General features: G+C 38.8%; 1 pseudogene; it reads right to left on the bottom strand.

Annotated features, from left to right (window-relative positions):
- Positions 1–6182: 6182 nt before the first annotated feature.
- Positions 6183–21595, bottom strand: part of LOC148033604 (pyrophosphate-energized vacuolar membrane proton pump 1 pseudogene) — a 62039-nt pseudogene continuing 46626 nt past the window's right edge.

A 21595-nucleotide genomic window follows, 5' to 3' on the forward strand; every position in this document is an offset into this window, starting at 1 on the left:
TGATCAGATCTCTCTGTTGCTCCAATCTAAAGAATGTACTCGGAAAAATCTCTAAGCAAGGTGACGTAGCATTGTAGTCACGACTCACCTCTCTTAATTTCTTAAAAGGCGATGTGATTAGTAAATGCCTTGCTAGAAGGCTCTGTTCAAGTTCCTTAGTACCAGTGCTCACGAAAAAACTTTTTGGGGGGTAGGTAGTGGGGTTTCATAAACCCACTTCTCTACCTACTAAAACCTTGGGCAAATGTAGTTCCTAACTTTCCTAATAAGGCTGCGTTACGAGGGGGCTGCAGGGCTAACAGGGAGAGGGGCAATTTTTATAGAGTTCATTTTTAAAATAAAAAACACATCTCATTTTCTAAATTCCAATCATCTTGTTTTCTTTCTCAGCGTTAAACTAGCATGGATTTGCACTGTTGTCTGTGGCGTGACCACACACACGGCCAACTTGCATGTTTGAGATCCCACGATCCACATAACGCTGCAATTCGAATCTATTTTCTATATATTATATAGAGGTCTATTACAAAATCTATCTTTCCAAAGCATCAAAGCCTCTCTCAAACCTAAGAAGGTTCGCACGATTTGTCTTGTGCTTCTTATTTAAAAAATGAATTGTGAAAAAATTGCCGCTGAGGATAGATTTCGGCATGGCCCCCACCACCGCGAAAGGGTTCACCCGGTCACTCGATGGAAATTAATTAAAACATAAAAGGCCCCTAAAAGGGGGTTTGGTCTGATCGCCCGTTGCATACGGTGGGCTTTGAACTCCCACCCTCACACAAGTACTCAGGAGCTCTATCACTCTGGGCGCGCTTAAGTTTGTTGTTAGTATGAGTTTTTAAATTTATTCAATCCTTTAATGGTGAAAAAAGAGGCACACGCGCCTAAAACCGACGCTTCCGGTCGTACCGATGGAAAAGTATGGGCCCGTGGCAGGGCCCATAGTGATATTTATCCTCAGCCGTCTCCCTCCCTCTCTCTCTTGCTCTCTCCGCACATAACGTCTCATCAGACACCTTCTCTCTCTCTCTCTCTCTCTCTCTCTCTCTCACACGCACACAGCCCGAGCACATGTGCCATACCGTCCGGTTCCATCTAACGGGCTGCCCATCGAACACTGATCGGTAGCAGTGGCACATGGACGCATAGAATTTGCCGAACTTTGCCTGCTGACCAACAGTGGGACATGACGGGTAACCTCTGTCAACCCTTAACCGACAAGAAGATGATGGTCAACCCTAAACCGAGAAGAAGATGATGATATGGTAGTAGGTGTGTGGTTATCGGTGCTTGCCGATACAGCATCATATGTTCCGTCAGTTTCCAACTCAATCCTCCGTTTGCATTCCATTTGTAGTGTGCAGGGTCGTGCTGCCAACTTAGCCACACCAAGCCTGAAATTTGTCGGATCTACCCTCATGTGCCCAGTGTCTCTCTCGACGTTACCTCCCTCTCCTCCATCTTTTGTTCGTCTTTCTGCGCCGCTCTCTCTCTCTCTCTCGATGTTACCTCCCTCTCCTCCATCATTGTTTGTCTTCCATCCTGTAGGAAGGTTGGAACTGTGGCCTCCATCTCCGGGTTGGAACCGTGACCACTGTCAGCCTCTTGGAGGCCTTTTCGTTTTCATCAACAACTACAAGAGGAGACCCTTTCCAGATCGTAGAAATGCACCTCCCTCTCTCTTTCTCTCTATGGCATGCGTTTGCGAGGTAAGCCAAGCTTATTAGGGCTGTGCGGAAAGCTGATTGGGGCTACAGAAGAAAGATGAGGGGAGGATCAATGGGAGGAGCATGATCGGCCTCTCTCTCTCTCTCTCTCAGCCCCGGATCTGAAAGATCTGCAAGGAGGTCAGCGTGGAGTCTTAAAGACCTGAAAGATCTGCAAAGATCTTCTATTAAAATGTTGAAGACGAAGACCAAACAGGTGAAGGAGAAGACCCTTACCCTCAATGGCCCTAATCTCAGGGAGGGTAAACTCTGTGCTGGAGTTGGATACATTTTTGCTTCTTTCAATAATTCATTTATCCAAGTGACAGAAGACATGAAGCGTCTGCTTATACAGCAATGCTGGCTGCTCAAGACGTGGACCAGAAGTGCAAGGATGTTGGTATCAATGCTTTGCGCATAAAGCTCTGTGCAAGTGGTAGTAAGAAATCTAAGTCTGTAGGACCAGGTGCTCGGTCTGCTCTCCGACCTCTGGATCGATTTGGCATGAATATTGAGCGCGTGAAGGATGTGACACCTATCTTAGTTTGTACCTTACTACTACATGTTATTATGGTTTTGTGTAAATATAGGTAAAGACATACAATATGTATAGATGCAAATGTGCTTTTGGTAGCATAGAAGCTCCATACTTAAGGAGTTTTTCAACATATTACAAAGATGATTGGAAAAAATATTATAGAAGGAATTTGGCATGTAAATAATGTGTTAAGATTGTGGATAGCTTAGTTGTTAAAAAATTGAAATATTATTACAACCTCATAAGAAATGGAACTAGTTTTAAGGGTGATTGAGATGACAAAGAAAGAGAAATATAATTATCAAAGCACCTACAACACATAACTCAAATGTGCATGAACACAATAATTTTTCTTGGCTTTCCTTGTCAATAAATTTGCATTCATGTGAGTAGGATTTAATATTTATGTGTTGTTTATATAAGGCCACAAAGGCCTAAGAATTATCTCAATGTCATGTGCCTTTGTGAAAAGTAACAAAGCACAATACTTAGCAATTCATGCATGGAAAATAGAAAAATCAAAGTTTTCTTGAGATCATATCTTCTTAATAGAGCTCAACACAATGCATATCAATTGTATGTCCATCATCCTATTTATAAGAATATCAAAGTTGTATATTAATGTGATGGTGTTTCTTTGGGGATTCAACAAGATAGAGTGAATTTTCTGTGCACATGAAAGGCTTATTTGCACAGTTTGGCAAGCACTTAGTACAAGCTATATTGGGAACCAACTTGAGGCATGTGGAGAGCCATGGATGATGTGACTCCCATAATATCAACAATGGTCTCTCTAAACATGTGGGGAGGTTTCAATGGACTATTTTCATCTTCTAGCGAAGTTAACTATAAATCCATACAAGATCTTATTCCTTAGAGTGACACTCATGGATACTACTCCATGGGGATCGGTGGAGAGGTCTAGTTAGAGCCTAAACCCTTCAAATTCTATGTACATAAGATAAGGTGGATTCTAGTCATCCATCATTCTATTCTATGTTAGTCCACATAATGCTACCCAACGTAAAGCATAGAGATGCAAATCTCCTCTTATTAAAAGTTTTCATCATACTAAGATTGGTTTATAATTCAAATCGGGACTACATAAGCCACTACTCTGCCATCATGCATACTTTTTGACTACTTTTTTGGTATGTCCTTTGAGTCCAGAAAGTGAGAGCTTCATATTGAGCATGCCAAGTGCTTTTTCTTCCCAAAATGATAGATGTCTCCCATTCAACGACAAGGTCTAGAAGTATTTTTCTAAATAATTTACCCATCCACAAGATGGATAGGTGCTTCTAGAAGATTCCACACACTTCCTAGTCTTTTCAACTTTACAAGTGACAAAAATCTAGTTGCATATTAAGTTTCATGCAGTTTTTACTTGCATTACACACAAAAGTATATGAACAATAGTACAAATGACAAGACAAGATGAAACTATAAAGCATAAATGCGTGGGCTCAAGTCGCATCTATAAGGTAAATTCACAAGGAACTTTCAATCGATCCCCATATAGGAAAAAAAGAGAATTCCCCATGGAATTCCCTAGTTGAAAATACATATAAGATGGGGAAAGTAAAAACTAGGGAAAATGGGACATTTCCTAGTGAGAATAAGCAGGGAATCACATAAGACATTTCCTATGTGAAAATACAAAATTTTCTATGTAGGGAATAATTCCTATATAGGAAATATTTCATATATAGGAAAAAACTTCTAGAGGTGATTCCCTAGGTACTCTCACTAGGAAATCTCTCATTTTTCCTATTTTTTACATTCCCTACTTACATGTACTTTCAACAGGGAATTCCGTGAAAATTCTATTTTTTCCTTATCACTTTATCTACTTTGCTCTTCCTCTTAGACATGCTAATATCAAACAAGAAATTGAACAATAAATTTTTAACTAGAAAATTATACAGAGAATGTCATCATTTCTAAGTAAGGATCAATAACATACATCTAATGATCAAAATAGATTAAACAAATTAAGACATCAACATCTACTTCTAGCAACCAAAAGAAAAATGAATATAATTTTAAAGGAGCATAGAACTAAAAACTAATTAAGCAACATGTGTGTCTTGATTGTTTTATCCCATACATCTCCAATATGTTGCAAAGTAATAAATGTCTGTCTACCCTCTTCTCTAAATTTCAACATGGGTGGCCGATAGATATCATCATATGATGGTATGCGTATCACTCCTATTGATACTCAAGTGATCAAATATCATTAGTTAGTATAACCATTTTAAAAAATGACTCATTATCAACGTAAGAAAGCTGGTAATACCTGATTCTTGGCTTGAAGAAGTGTTAAGGCAAGCAATCTCAATGTCTTCCTTTCTTGCATTGTCTCTTGTGTCATCTTTAGTAACTTGTTTACCTATATATACATAGAGTTAACCAAAGCTCACGATAATACAAGGTTATGAAAAATTTCAATAACACAAAAGAAAGTAATTAGATATTTTGTATCAATTTGGGTCACCAAATTTGTACAAGTTTTTTATCCTTAAAGTTGGTACATGCATCTTGACTTGAAGAAACATTATTGCGAGTAACCTCCTTATCTTCCTTTCTTACATTACCTCTTTTCCCACCTTTTGTTATTCTTTAATCTATATTTATATATACATACACACAATTACTCAAAGTTTAAAAATATGAATAACTATGAACATTTTAAATTAGACAAAGAGACTAATTAAAGCTAGTTAATCTCAAAATGAATCACCTAATAAAGCAAGATGTAAAATATGTACAAATTTTAATTTTCAAAGTTTAGTAGAAATAAAGACATATACCTGTATCGTGATTTGAAGAGACATTAGGGCCAATGATCTCCTTAGCTTTCAGTGTTCCGTTATCTCTTGTACCATCATTTGTGATTTTGTTACCTTTATGTACACATAATAAACCAAAGTTTAGAAACATAAGAGACATTTGTAAAACATCAAAACACGCATTTGTAAAACATCAAAACATCAAAACACGCATACCTTTTTTGCCCTGTTCTTTACACCATCTAATAGTAAATTGAACAGATGAAAACAAGGAATTCATTGTTCATACTTTTATGGGCTCACCAACTTCTCCTTCTGGTTTGAAGCATCTTACAGACTTCCTGTTGAACAGTGCGCGAGGGAGACGAGGAACAGAGGAAGAGAGAAGAGAAGAGAGACACGAGACACCAGAAGTGGAACCCCAGAAGTGCATCAAGTGAGCACACATTAGCTGCAACATCAGCTCCTTAGCTAGAATAGATAAAACATCAAGTAGAATAAACATAATCTTGAACATACGAATCAACTGAAAATAGACAAACAACAACTGGAAACAATGAAACATCAACTAGAATAACTCAAGAGCTGGAATAATAATGAAACATCAGCTGGAACATTTCAACAGTTGAAATAAGAATGAAATGAAATATCATCCCATCATCTTGAAACATTTCTTATAAAAAAGCGTGGAATAATTTCAACGCATTAGTTGTAATATAGATGAAATGATATGAAACGTAGCATGAAGAGCCAAAAATCAGCTGGAAGAAAGAAACATTTAGAATAATCAAATGATGAACAAAATACCGACAATCATCAGCAAGAGCTCATCGGTTTTCTTACTGCTGCTCAAAGCCCAAGCAAACATCTTAGTAATCTGCTTCTGGGACTCTAGGAACATCTTTGTACGCCTGGCCTCTAGATCATCACGAAATCGCTCAGACTCTCTCTGTATCTGCAGTTTCATCTCTTCTAATCTGTGAAAGGGCTCCCCCATAGTGTGGATCACGGAGACCAATCTGAGAAACCGCTCCCACAAAGTGCTATCAACTGGGGGCTGTTGATGCGGCAAGCTGGACTTTGAAGAAGTCCTATGGTTGAGAAATTTGTCCATCTTGAAAGCCTTTGTGGCCTCATAGTCTATACTGCGGCTGCGCTTCTTGTGGAGAGATGTGTAAGAAGTATCATGGTCATCCAGAGACCGGTTGTGATACTAGCATTATCACTTATGGGACCATATGCATCTATGGCTAGACAGGTGGCAATAGTACAAAGCATTCCAAGAGCTGCAACTGTGATCCCGTACATGGCTACTAGGGTATGGCTAACATAGATGGCAACATCAATAGCAAATATTGGAACAATTACAAACTTGTAGCCAAGTGCCAAACCAAAGATGACATTGGTAGCAGCTCCTGTCCTGCAAGAATCAGCAACATCCTGGACTGGTCTGTATGTATTGCTCGTGAAATACTCTGTAACGTAGACAATTACCAACACTGCCCAAAGCCCTACTCTAACGCAGAAAAATAGTTTTTAGTTTTGAACCATCTTTGCACCACCGTTAGGATCATATATATAAAACGTGGATGGTAGTGCCTGTCAAGATTGTGGGACAGAAGGAAGGAGTCTCACTTGTAGCTTTCTTGCTTGCACAATGGGGGAATATACACAAAGGTGGAGGCTGAAAATCAGTTTTCCTCTTCTTAGTTGTGGAAGCCAAAAGAACTCTCATACAAAGAAATAGAAGGACCCTATATATGGGTCTCAAACCAAAGACAACTAACTAAGGTGGTATACTAACTGAGCCACGAACTAGAGTAGATAAGGATATATGTCATCTAGCTATTATTCATGGGCGGTGTACCAACCACATCTACAACTGACAAGTCGGTGACATAAATGCACAACGGTCACCTTGACATATCACGAGTGGAGCTCGATATCTCAACACTCCTCCCCCTCGAGCTCAATCCCAATTCCTGCACACCAAGCAGGTCTCTGAACTTGTGCAGCTTCTCTGCGCCCAATGCCTTCGTAAATATGTCAGCTACTTGATCCTCTGTGTGCTGACATAAACTAGATCAATAAGACCTAGTAAAACCCTCTCCCATACATAGTGATAATGCACCTCAATGTGCTTTGTTCTAGCATGATAGACTGGATTATTTGCCAAGTGTATACTACTCATGTTGTCACAATAAATGACAACTGGCCCATCTGTAGGCTAATGTATATCATAAAGTAGCTTATGCAACCAAGCTACCTCACATGTAGCCATTGCTACACCCCTGTACTCAGCCTCTGTGCTGGACAAGGCAACTGTAGGCTGTTTCTTGCTGCTCCAAGTGACTGCAGCACTCCCAAAAGAGAACACATATCCACTGGTAGATCATCTATCAGAAATGCTACCAGCCCAATCAGCATCAGTGTATCCATGCAACTGTATCTGAACCCCAGTCTCATAAAATAGTCCATACTGCAATGTGGACTTCACATACCTGAGTATGCGTCTAGCCACATCCAAATGCGGTTTCCTTGGAGCTTGCATAAACTGACTTACCAATCCAACAGCATAGCTCAAATCTGGCCTGGTAATAGTCATATAAATCAAGCTTCCTACTATGCGTCTATACATAGTAGGGTCTTCCAGAAGCTCACCTGCATCTGCGCTCAGCTTCACATTCTGCTCCAAAGGAACTGAAATAGGCTTACAGCCTGTCATCCCATATTTGGACAGCATGTCCAATCCATATTGCCTCTGCAAGAGCTATATCCCACTTGGTGATCTAATCACCTCAATGCCCAAGAAATAACGCAGCTCTCCCAAATCCTTCATCTCAAACTTCTGCTTCAATAGCATTTTCACATGAAGGATATCTTCATCACTGTCACCTGTCATAATCAAATCATCAACATAAATGACAAGTAGCATGATACCTTTCTCTGTTTTTCTCACATAAAGTGAGAAATCTGCCTTGGAAATCTGAAAGCCAATAGTGACAAGATACTGTCCTATCTTGTCAGACCATACTCTAGGTGCTTGCTTTAAGCCATACAATGCTTTCTTCAACCTGCAAACAAACTCAGGATGAACAGCATGCACATAACCTAGTGGCTGCTCCATATATACATTTTCTTGCAAATCCCCATGCAAGAAGGCATTCTTTACATCCATCTGATGTAAAGACCATTCCTTTGATGCAGCCATAGCAATGACTGCTCTTACGGTTGCCATCCTTGCAACCGGACTGAATGTTTCTTTATAATCAATGCCATATGTTTGTGCATACCCCTTGACTACTAGTCTTGCCTTGTATCTGTTCACAGAACCATCTGCATTGTGCTTCACCTTATAAACCCACTTACAACCAATTGCATTCTTACCTTTAGGCAAAGGTACCAATTCCCATGTAGCATTTGCTTCCAAGGCATCCATTTCTTCATCCATGGCTTTCTCCCATTTTTCTTTTCCCATGGCTTGCTCAAAAGAAGTGGGTTTTGGTTCCTGTATCACTTTGACCATATATGCATAGTGAATGGTTGTAAATCCATTATATTTCAGCCTATCCACAGGATACCTAGCTCTCGTAGACCTGCGCAAAATAGGTTCACTCCCAGGTGCTCTCATAACATCCCTGGTCTTCCTTACTCTAGGTGTAACAATAGAATGAATACCCAACTCATCATCAATGCTCTGTTCTGAGCCACTGGATTCACCATCCACATAAGAGTGACCTGCATTCACATCAAACATAGGCTGATCAACCTTCTCTTTTCCTTTTCGTGATACCTGCATACCACTATCTGCATTGCTTTGAGAAGATTCTCCTCATCTCAATCTGCCTGTCCATGGCAAAGAATGTGAACCACTGCTAGAGGACACTCCAGGTCCATTAATATTTTGTGACTGCTGTTGTGAATTCTGTGCAGCATTACCATTTTGTGCATCTACATCATCAATCACATTTATTGGTTTATACCAGCTACTCATCTCATCAAAAACAACATCTCTGCTCACTGTAAACTTACAAATAGAAGGGTTATAGCATCTATACCCTTTTTGCCTGCAGAGAGTAACCAATAAAGATGCACTTCTCAGCTTTTGGATCTAACTTGGATCCCTCATCTGGCACATGTACATAGGCAATGCAACCAAAAATTTTCAAATGAGAAATATCTGGTTTCCTACCAGTATACCTCTCCTCTGGAGTCATTCCATGTATTGCTACAGTGGGAGTCCTGTTCATTATATAGACTGCCGTAGCAACTGCTTCAGCCCAGTAAAAATCAGGCAAGTCTTTTTCGTTGAGCATGGCACGAGATACCTCTTCAATATGCCTGTTTTTCCTTTCTGAAACTCCATTTTGTTGTGGGGTATGACTGCATGAATATTGCTGCTTTATGCCATGCTCCTGCAGGAACCTTGCGAACTCATTTGAGAGGTACTCTCCCCCTCCATCTGACCTTAGGCATTTTATTTGCAGGCCTGTTTCTTTTTCAACCATAGCTTTAAGAGTTTTGAAATACCCAAAAACTTCACTTTTCTTTTTCATAAAATACACCCAAAATTTTCTGCTATAGTCATCAATAAAACTAACAAAATAATGACAGCCTCCAAGAGATGTAGCTTTAGTAGTCCACACATCAGAGTGGATTAATTCCAATGGCTTCTTACTCTCTTAAACATGTCTAGAAAATGGTTTCCTTGCCTGTTTTCCAAACTGAGAGGCTTCACATACCTTATGCATTTCTGCAACCTTGAATTTTGGCAATCCTACAACAATATTTTGGGCTTGCATTGATTTAAGTCGCTGTACATTAACATGACCAATGCGTTTATGCCAGATATCAATATCTGCAACTACACCGGTCCCATGTGCAAACATTGCTGCACTCAATTCAGGCATGTCTGCATCCAATGTAAACATTCTGCCCTTCTTCTTTCCTTTTGCTATCAAGTGACCTTTATTTTTCATATCCTCAACAAAGCATCCATGAGGATTAAATTTGACCTGCAAGCCCTGCTCAACCATTTGACCAACAGAAACCAGATTCTTGGTGATATTTGGGACATGAAATACATCTGACAGGTATTTCTTTTTCCCATCCTGCATAGGCAAAGGGATTTTTCCAATCTGCACAATAGGATGTGCAGTATCATTACCAGTCTCCACAAATCCTGGTTTTTTCATTTTCCTTGCATCTTCCATCCATTCTGCATGACCTGTCATGTGGTTTGATGCACCTGAGTCAACATACCACACTTCGTTGCTTTCTTCTGCACTTGTCACAGAATTGTTCATGTATTGCACCATAAACAAATATTCATTTCTGTCATCACTCTGTCTACTAGAAGATGCATAATTTCCTTGTTGCAGTTTTCCATTCATGATGTCATTCTACTTTTTATAGCAGTCTTTAGCCATATGACCCATTTTACCACAGTAGTAGCATTCAACATTACTGTTTGCATTTTGGCCTCTTTGCCATCCACCACAACCTCTTTGGCTCCCCCTGCCTCTAGAGTTACCACGTGCTCCTCCATAGGACTGGTTTTCTTGAGTTTGCTTCATATTCTAATTTCTACCAGGGCCTCCAAATCGGCCTTCTCTACCTCTGCCTCTACCTCTTCCAGCATTTGAGTAGAAGACAGCTTCTTTTTAAGTTTCTCCTAAAGAAGATGCACCACCATTTCTCTGCTCCTCAGAAATTAGAAGAGCAATCAACTCCTCAAAATCAGAAAATCTTTCACGAACTGAAATGGATGTCCGAAACTGTGCATAATCCTTTCCTAGACCATTCAAGGTCAAAGAAACTAAATCATCATCTTCCACTGGCGACCCAATGGAAGCAAGTGCATCTGCAATCTTCTTCACTTTCATGTGGTAGTCATTGATGCTCATACTTTCTCTTTGCACACTATGCAACTCTTACTTGAGCTGCATTTTCCTGGCTTGCGTATTTGTGCTATACATTTTTGACAAAGTATCCCATGCCTCCTTTGGCGTACTTGCATCCTGAATATGCACAACCATAGAGTCCGAAATACTGATAGACAGCCAGTATATAACTTTCCTGGCTCTCTCATGCCATGCTTTAAATGCTTGCATTTGCTGTTGATTGGGAACATCAGGAAGAAGTGGTTCTTCTTCATTTCCTGCAACAAATTCCCAATATCCTTTTCTCATAAGGAAATTCGTCATTCTGAACTTCCATGCTTGGAAGTTGTTCTTGTCAAGCTTTTCAGTGACAATCTGTGAAAGAGAATCAGATGCCATTACAGAACACTGCAAAAAATTCTGTCACTGCAAAAAACTCAGCTTCACCCTCACAAGGGCAAATCTAAAAAACTGGCGAAAGTGGTATTTGACCACACAGTCACTTCCTAGTGACGATTTTGCATCAACAGGCAACAAGGATGATTCTGTAACTCCCAATGTCTTTGCGCACAAGCATACGATGCAATTTCTACATTAACTTTTCACCGACTTGTAGAACAGTGGCTGCACAGCATAAAACTTGGCCTTTCCCTGAGTGCGTGCAGAAAACGTCCGCCTCCAAAACAGGCCCTGAAATGGCCTCAAATAAAAAAAACAGGGTCGCCAAGGGCTAAAGCCCTGTCCCACAGCATATACTGCCCTCTTGCTTCACCGCGAAGGGCGTCTCAACCTGAGACAATGCACTCTTGTAATTTCTGGCTGTGCTACCTGCAGAGATCTGCTCCCAAAACAGAAAATGAAAGCAATACTGCTCCTCTTACCAGAACACCGCGAGCTTGGCTTGCTTTCTTGAGCTCCTTACCACGAACAAGGCTCTTATACCATGTCAAGATTGTGGGAGAGAAGGAAGGAGTCTCACTTGTAGCTTTCTTGCTTGCACAATGGGGGAATACACACAAAGGTGGAGGCTGAAAATCAGTTTTCCTCTTCTTAGTTGTGGAAGCCAAAAGAACTCTCATACAAAGAAATAGAAGGACCCTATATATGGGTCTCAAACCAAAGACAACTAACTAAGGTGGCATACTAACTGAGCCACGAACTAGAGTAGATAAGGATAGCTGTCATCTAGCTATTATTCATGGGCGGTGTACCAACCGCATCTACAACTGACAAGTCGGTGACATAAATGCACAACGGTCACCCTGGCATATCATGAGTGGAGCTCAATATCTCAACAGTGCCAGCCAACAAACAAAATCTGCACCGAATGTCATTAAGATGGTGGATATTAGCAACTGTCTCTTCAGTGTAGATTCAATATCCCTTAGATTTGAGATCTCGAACACATCAGTTACGAACAAGGTTGTGATGAGGCACACCACAATGCCCATAGAGCTAATGAGTAGAGGGAAGCACATAGCAGTGAAGTCATGATTTGTACCAAATGATGACATGGAAACCACAATAAGAGCTGCGCAAGAAGCTTCAGCAAAGGAGCCAAACAAATCTAAACCCATTCTACCAATATCTCCCACATTATCACCCACATTGTCAACAATGATTGCTGGATTTCGCGGATCGTCCTTTGGGATATTCATTTCTACTTTTCCAACAAGATCTGCTCCAACATCCACAGTTTTGGTATAGATTCCACCTCTAACCCTTTCAAATAGAGCCACGGATGAGCATCCAAGCCCATAGCCAGTGATGGCCTCAAAAAGGCCCTCCCAATCATCCTTGTAATAAAGCTAGAACAGTTTTATAGTGATGTATAAAACTATGAGGCCATTAGCAACAAGTAAGAAACCCATCACCGAACCTGATTGGAAGGCGATTTTGAATACTTTGCCTATCCCTTTTCTGGCTTCCAAAGTTTTGCGAGCATTCGCATATGTTGCGATCATCATGCCCAAAAATCCCGACACTATGGATGTCAAAGCTCCCAATATAAATGCAACTGTAGTGAAAATCGCTGTAAAGAGAGCTGGGGCACATTCCTGCTTTGGATCGTATCTGCAAGGCTGGGGCTTAGTACTAAACCCCTTCACAGATCCCAGGAATAAGAAAATGACAGCAGCAAATATGCCCATGAAATAAACCAAATACTTGTACTCTATCAGCAAAAACAATGTGGCTCCTATGGATATGGCTTGTTGAATTTCAGCGCATTTCCTAATAGCTACTGCATCTGATTCCTCATCCAATCTATCCTCCTCGTCACAGTCTGATGATCCATTGACGATGTTGTGACTGTGGGTGTCATTGTCGAGGAAGGTGTAGCCATTGCTGGCAGGCTAGGACTTGTGCCTTAACAATCTTGGAGATCCTAGCTCTAATAGGTAGCCTGCTGATTGTCATGTCCCCTCTATATATTGACTTAAGGTTTAAATATATCCCTGCTTTTGAAGATTCTTAAAGAATCTGATATTGAGTAATAAAACACGTAACTGGGAGATAGTACCTGCTCAAATAAAATCATACACAAAACCCAAGTCCTAAATGTAGATTAAAGAGTTCTCTGCCATAAGTAGGTTCCAACCTACTTGTGAAGATCAATGTCTCCTTGACACACTCCATCACTGTGAGTATGCATTAATTTTGCCTACATCTTTCATTCATCCTGAATAACATGCCATTCCTCTACGCAAAAAAAAATCAATTGTCTTCAAGCAGACTACAGATGGAGGATTGGAATAAATTTCTCCATCATATGCTCAGTAATTAAGGTCTAATGCTAGAAATCTTGAAATCACCCAAATTATTTAGAATCAAGCAACTACAACTTCAATTATGCTACTTGGAAGCCTAGCTCCCTTAGCAACTTTGCTAACTCATTCAATCCTAGGTAAATAAACTTGCTTTTGCTGACATTAGTTACAACCCTAGATAGCTCTTGAAAACTTTCATACACTTTCATCAACTACATCTACTAGTTGCTTCTCTACTTGCACAATATTGGTTAGCTATTATTGGCAAAGAATTGGGAGACCAAGTGTTCTCTTAATGGTATAGGAAGCCCCTTGCTTACTCCATGTTGCACCTTCAAATCCAAATTCCTAAGTAAAGGGTTGGTGATTATGGTGGCAAAGAGTAATGGGGCAATGAGACACCCTTTCACATCGACCTCTTTACCTCAAATGGACCTAAGCATAGACCATTTACAAATACATTCTAAAGAGATTGAAACATCCCTATAGAAATTCCACTATTCCTCCTTGATCATCTATCATAGTGATGAACTCTTGTTGCTTCTTTTACTTCATCAATTTATAAAATTAATTGGTTGAAGCACCAACCCCATAAGATACCATTTCCCTTAGACTAAATTTTGGCAACTTCACCTTTATGTTTTTGCAAATCCTCCATGTAATGCTCCACTTCTTTGAGAAGTTGATAAAACATCACATTACTAGAACACTTAGCAAGAGTCGTAATAATATGCTCCCTACATTGCTAACTACTAACATGCAACCCTCTTTAAAGTCAATCCTGATTTTTGCCATACATATTGATAATTTCAATGATGGTATCTATGGATCTCATCTAGTTCTACATTGGATTAGCCATTGGATTTTTGGTTTGGAAACTTTCTTCTACTAAACACATCCTTCTTGGATGGACTTCCTAGGCACCTCACATTCCAAGAGATCATAGTGAGCAAGCTAAAAGGAGGAGTTGAAAGAGAGAGGCTTCCATTTCTTTCTCCTACTAAACACATCCTTCTTGGATGGACTTCCTAGGCACCTCACATTCCAAGAGATCATAGTGAGCCAGCTAATTAACATTATATCTTTGTTCGAACCTCCATAATCCAAAATAGCAAAATAGCCTTGTCAACAAAATATTTGCAAGAAGTTTTTAAAGGGAAAGTTTTTATTTCTTACCTCCATTAGACTTCAAAGAATTGACAATAATTAGGTTGCTCCTTAGGTTCCTCCTTCCAAGGCTTGTTTATTTCCTTGAATTTACCTTTCTCAACCTATGTTTTTTCCTTTTTGCTTCTTTTGAAGTTCTTCCTTATGTCAAGTATTTTCTCCTTGGCTTCTTCTTAGCTCAATTCCTTTTTGGGCATTCCTTTGCAAAGCACCCATCTTCTTTGCATTTGAAGCATGTATCCAAGAAGAGGGAGAATTTGATATCGACCAACAACTCAATCCCATTAGGATAAAAAAGCTAGAGCATCTCAAGGATCTTCTTCCTCTTATTCCAAAGTATGAGAGGCCACTTGCTCCACTAGTTAATATTATTGTAAGAACATAGAGCACTCTACCTAGCACTTCTACTAGCACATTAACTTCTCCATCTAGCAAAGTAGGAAGTCCATAAAAACTAGCCCATATTGGACATTCAATTTGCAAGACCTCCTCGGGAATAAAATCAACATGCCATAGAAGCATGTAAACAAGGCTCACTTTAAGCCAAACACGTGAACCCAAAACCCAATCTCTTTTTGCTTTAGATGAAAGCAAGACCCAAAAGAAATCTAATGGCAAGCAAAACAATGTGAGCACCACTTTGATCCATAGGTGAGCCAAAAAAATCTAGAAAACTCATCCTCAAGGGGGACCTTCCCTTAAAATACATGAACATGTTGCATAGAGAATACTTAGCATTGCTTTGCTGAATGCATGGCAACAAGGATATCACTCATGCACATAGCACTTGCTCCCCAAATTCTATTGTCTCTCTTTTAATTCTCATTAAATATTTTTGGTCACCCCATATCTTCTTCTCTAGATCTTCCATGTTCATGCTAGCAATGACAATGTTAGCATAATCCATCTCCATCCCATTGTCTTGCTTTTATTGGTTTATGTTTGTGCTATGCATTCTATCATCTCTTACTCCTTGTTCACCCCCCTAAATATGCTACATGCATGAATGTGGGAGTATATGCCACATGTTGGTAGGAAATGTTGCTTTTTTAATGAACTTAATACAGCTACCCTAGTTAATAGACCATGTGCCATGACTGTCTATTGAGAGCTCCCCTCTTCAAGTTTCCACATACTCAAGAGGTTCTATGCCTTTCATTTAAGGAAAAGGCTATTACAATTTGAATTGTTTCTATTTTTCTAATGGAGGGATATGCTCTTAGTTTGTAAGGGGCTCAAATAACTTTTGATAACCATTTGTGCTTGTATGGATGCTAGGTACATCCCACACTTCAGGGGGGATTTGAGGGGAATTTCAAGATTTAGAGCTATGTCATTGAGTTGAATTGAGAATCTTCTTTGTTTTAATGTGATAAGGAAATATTTATATTGTTAAAAATGATATTTTAGTTGTGGATGTGTAAACAATTTATGCTATGTGAGTAAGAATTAAAAGTTATCAAAATGCACAAATGTATCTTACAACACATGTACATTTTGGATGCGTACAAACATATCCATTACAAGTGTGTATTGACATTGTATTATTTGAGATTGACTACATGGCTAATGGTTAAGCCTATCAATTGTGATGTGTTATTACTTAACATGACTATATAAGCATGACTATGTTAGATGTTATATACAAATTTGTTTTGATTTACTGTGCATGCACATTATCCTATGATCCATAGCTTCATAATTTTGTCCAATAAACATGGCTATATCAGGTGATATATAGAAATTTGCCATGCTTTACCATATAGACACTTATTTTACTAGTTATAGCTTTATATCTATCTAGGAAAATTAAAAACCTAGTTCCAATTTAAAAAATCCTAGTTACTAACTAGAAAAAATACAACCAACCTGTGCTGCCTTTGAATAATCTGTTGTCAACAGGCTTATGGATGTATGGTACGTTCCAAACTCTGGATGAGGTTGCACAGCTCAGCAATTTGGAGGCGACAATCTGGAGGCAATCAACATATACAGCAGGAACTTCATCCTTCTTGCTCTGCAGCTTCGCCCCATCTAGTTGCACATAAGAAGGTGAATGACCTTGGCACTTGGTTCAAAGAGAGTGAGAAGTGGAAGAGAATAAAATGTTGATCCTCTTGCCGATAAGGCATCATCTCACATTAGCCCCCCAAAAATAAAGTTGAGCCTCATATATATCCTACTGAATTTGGAGGATCATGTATTAATAACTCCATCTAATGTTTAGAAAAGCTGCCCAAATTATTAGGTCCATCTAGCCATAGATGATTGGTCATCAGGGTTGAGATATTCTCACGTTCCTTGATGGGATTTGTTTTACTTATCTAATTAGCAAAGGTACCATACTATTACAACATAAAAAAGCAGCTTCCTTTTATTATCATGTTACATAGGGTCCATTAACACAACATCTAGCACATGACAAACACTTTGAAAAAAACAATCTATTGCACAAAAGATAATATATAAAAACACCATTCCATGAAGTAGTATAAAATCCATCTCCCTACAGAGAAAAAAATTTTCTAGCCTAGGATATGAGCTTCCAACCCCGTAAGATTGTGTTGTATGTGATTACACTACTTCTATCAACAACACACATTAGGGAACTTATTAACTTAGAGCCATGATAAGCTTCCCTCAGCATTAAAGGTATCCTATCTAATAGGGTCACTTGGCCTTTTGCCTTCTCAAGCACTCATGTAATCAAAAACACCTATCTCCTAAAAGATCATGGGATCCCAACCCACTAGTGAGTATTTTGGCATCTTATAGGATGCTAAGGCATATTGGGATGGAAATGCCAATGGCTTGAACTACAATGATAAAAATTTTGTCAGATTGTTCCATGAAAAACAATAATTTTAGAGAATAATTTCAAAATATTTTTTATAATTAGACAAAATGATAATTTCATAGAGTAATTTTAAAATATTCGTAATAATGTTTTTTGGGGCCATAAATATAGTCGTTGGGATATGATCTTCACAAGTATATATGAATGGTCTTGCTAAAAATTCATGTGTCTATTATTTCTAAGGGTAGAGAGATTTTTGGGAGCTTTGAATTACCTCTAAGGCTTGACTTATAAGAATAAGGGCTAGAGCAAGTTAGGAGGGATTAGAGAGTAGCATAAATAGACTTGTCATGGATGTTACACTTGATGTTTGTAATGACCACAAGATGATACTAGCCAAATAGGTGCCTATAGGAGAAGTTGCTACACAAGATTGCACACATCATAATTTTTGAATTGCCAAATGCATAGCATGATTGAAATCCTCACGGAGAGTACATTAAGATCCTTTAGGGGTTCAGCCTCTCTTGTAGAGATTCAAACCTATGGTTTTTTACCCAACATGGAAGGTTTAAGATGCATAGGAGAGAATAGCCCAACATGCTTTCCTCCCCTCCTTGCTTTTTATAGTACTCTATTTTAATATTGGCCTTGTGTTCTTAGCACAAAAAGCATGTATTTCTTTTAGCACTCTTATTTTTTCTCAAAAGATAAATTCAAAAATTTTTCAATCTTAATTTGTTCTTCTTTTCCACTTGTGTTTTCCTTTTATTATGATGCACTTTCAATGTTCTATTGAGAATTTGCAAGAGTTTCTACATTGTTTGAATTATTTCACCTACCTTTGAGATTGGTGAGAATTTGATATGCTCCCATTGATACTTTTCTATGTAATTTCTCAACTTCAAACCCTAATAAAATGAGAATCTCCAATGAGGATTTCTTTGTTTTGGAGCACTAGTTCTTTGTAAAGGTAATATACTTCCACCCTTGTAAGGCTATTTAGGTGTAGCCTTCTTGTTATTCAAGTCACCTCATAGTGAACCTTAAAGTAGCTTCCCATCTATCATGTTGCAAGCTTCCACATAAAGCTAGCTACAATAGTTGGCAATCACTAGAATCCTTCGTACTTATATTTCTGTGTTAAGACATGAAGTTTATAAGTTTAGTGCTAGTTTGAAAGGTGATAATATTTCATCATACAACTAGCAATGTACTTTGATTTATTTTCTATAGCCACATGTTTTGGGCAATGCAATTTAGCTTTTTCTCAATATGGCTACGCGCTTTGCCTTGGTGGTTCTTTTTTTCCATGTGCACTTCCATGACCAATATGGTCATGCACTTGGTAATGTGCTTTCCTTTTTAATATGGCTATCTAATTTTCATGATGGGGTATATATGATTGTGTGGTTTTCTTGCCATGCACTTTGAATGTTTGCTCTTGTTGCTCATTTGGACAGTAGGGAATATGATGTTAGTGTCTGGAGTTTCTATTTAATCCATTGGTGCAATATGTTTTTTTCTCACTAATATAATCATGAGCTTTGCAATAAGATGGATGTCATGGCCATGATATATGCTTGGTCAATGTGGCCATGTACTTTGCTCAACATTGTAAGTGTTATTGTTGCTAAATGCAATGACTCTTTTGTTGGGGCCACACAGTTTGTGTTATTCATGTGTACTAAACATCTTTCTTACAGGTCTTTTGTAAATTGCAAGCCTCTATCCCTATCCCACCTACTGCACAACTACAATATTTCTTGTATGGATTGGACTTCCTTATCCAAGTGCAGTTAAGTAGTGTCCCTCTATCGGGTATGGATACACTCCTATAACTCGAGTAGAGGAAGTAGAGTTTTGCCAAGTAGCCTATGTATCGAGGAAAAATCTAAAATCAAGCCTTAATCCATGAAATAATTTGGGATTAGTTAGTGGAGATCAATGTGTGATCAGTAACCTTGTTACCAACTTGAATGGTAAAGGAAGCATGATGTAGAATGTGCCTTTGTTTTCAGCTCCTCCAAATGTCATTAAGCTGACAGTTTGATAAAAAGCTCCTTTTGTAAACCCAGGGTCAGTAAAATAGCACCCCTTTGCAAGTTGTGCAACCTACTAGGGGGCTAGCTCTTGTGAAACCACTAGTTATGAGTCCTCTGCATCAAAAATTGTACAAAAAGTAAAAGATATGATGAAATATTATACATATATGATCACTCAGAAATACTATCAAATGGTCATAGATGTAAAATTTCTAAAGCGTTGGCAAAATTTAATGGGTATTAGAAATCCCAATGATATGCATCCATCACAAATTAGTTGTAAGTGATGTGGTGGGTAGCATTTCCCTCGTAATTGTCCTAATGTCACATGTGATATATGCAAGAAGTCTAGTCACTTATCCACTACCTATTAGAGTAGGGTTAGTTCTCTCTAGCAAGGTAGTCAACAACTTGGGTATGTGAACCATCATGTGAATAACAAGAATACTAAAGGAGATAGCCCTAAGAAAATTTTACAAAGGGATCAAGCCACACTCAAGGAAATGCCTAGTGGAATAAGTTTGGTTGAAAATTTTCCAATCAATGAGAGTTTATCTTGTAGTAACTAGGGTTCAAAAATTGCAAGAGGATCAAAAGGATAACCCTAGTACACGCAAACTTAACCCTAAACCTAGCAAAGATGATAAGAAGGTGTTAGATGCCCAAGCAAGTTCTCTTTAAAATGATGTTGTTTTAGAGGAGTCTGTATTCAAAAGAAAACATAAATAAAAAGAAAAGAAGGGTACTAATACTATCAAGAAGCCAAAAGAGTGGCTGTTGTGGAAAGAAAAGAGAGTAGTAGCAAACTTGTGTGAATTTAATTTAGCAAACATGCTATGTGAAGTCAAATAAGACTTGAATCTACTACAACTAATCCAACTTTCACTGTAGTTTAAGAGAATTCTATGAATGGGTTATGTCATAGAACCTTTTGGTGTCCATCAAGTGGGCAGTGAATGGTGGGATCATGTAGAGAAGCACCACCCTAGGGTACAAGCATATGTCGATGGAATCTTGATAGAAAATGCCATGGTGACCCTAGCACATGTGTAGACATTATGAGTATGGATTTATTGGAGAGGCTGGGTCTACCAATCTTAATGGATGTCACGACAGTTTAAAAAATGATTGATGATAGCCTAAAACAACAAGAAGGAATGGTAGCACAAGTACATGTGATGGTTGCTAATATTGAGTGCATCCTTTATTTTCATGTTATCCAATTTGCTAGGAGGCCAAGCTATCAGTTGTTTCTTAGAGGTCCTTGGATATTACATTTTGATACTTTGGGGGATATCCCACCTAGTCAATTAAAATTCGGCCGTGGATTATACAGTATAATTCTGAATGCATACCCGAAGCGGCCATTGGATGAAAGAGAATTACCTCCCACTACAGAATGGGAGGAACTCGAGGAAAGCTTACCTATTGGAACCTCAAGTTTTAGTGATTTTTAAGAGGGTTCTACTACTAAGGAGGTTTACCAAGTATGTTTAAATAAGCATATAGAGGCAAAGGATAAGATTCGTGATGGTGATGTGATAGAGCTAGAACTTGAGACTCCAAATGATCTCCACCCCCATTAAACTTGGAGCTATGTTATCTATTGACGAGCATGCAGATTATGTGGCACTTCTACAAGAGTTCAGGGATATAGTTGAATAGAGTTATGATGAACTAAAGGGGATTCCCCTCTCTATTGTTGTGCATGCAATCCCATTGAAAGAAGGTAGTAAGTGAGTAAGGCAGAAGGTTAGATGTATACATTTTGAGTTGAGAGAGCATCTTTTTGAGGAATTGATGCATTTGAGGAAGTTGGTACTCACTCGTGGTAATAAGAAAGAAAAAGAACAATCAAATCCACTTGTATATCGATGTTAAGGAATTGAACAAG

The sequence above is a fragment of the Lygodium microphyllum genome, chromosome 7, assembly GCF_053477565.2.
Source record: "Lygodium microphyllum isolate KBCC chromosome 7, Lygodium_microphyllum_v1.1.10, whole genome shotgun sequence".
NCBI lineage: Eukaryota > Viridiplantae > Streptophyta > Polypodiopsida > Schizaeales > Lygodiaceae > Lygodium > Lygodium microphyllum.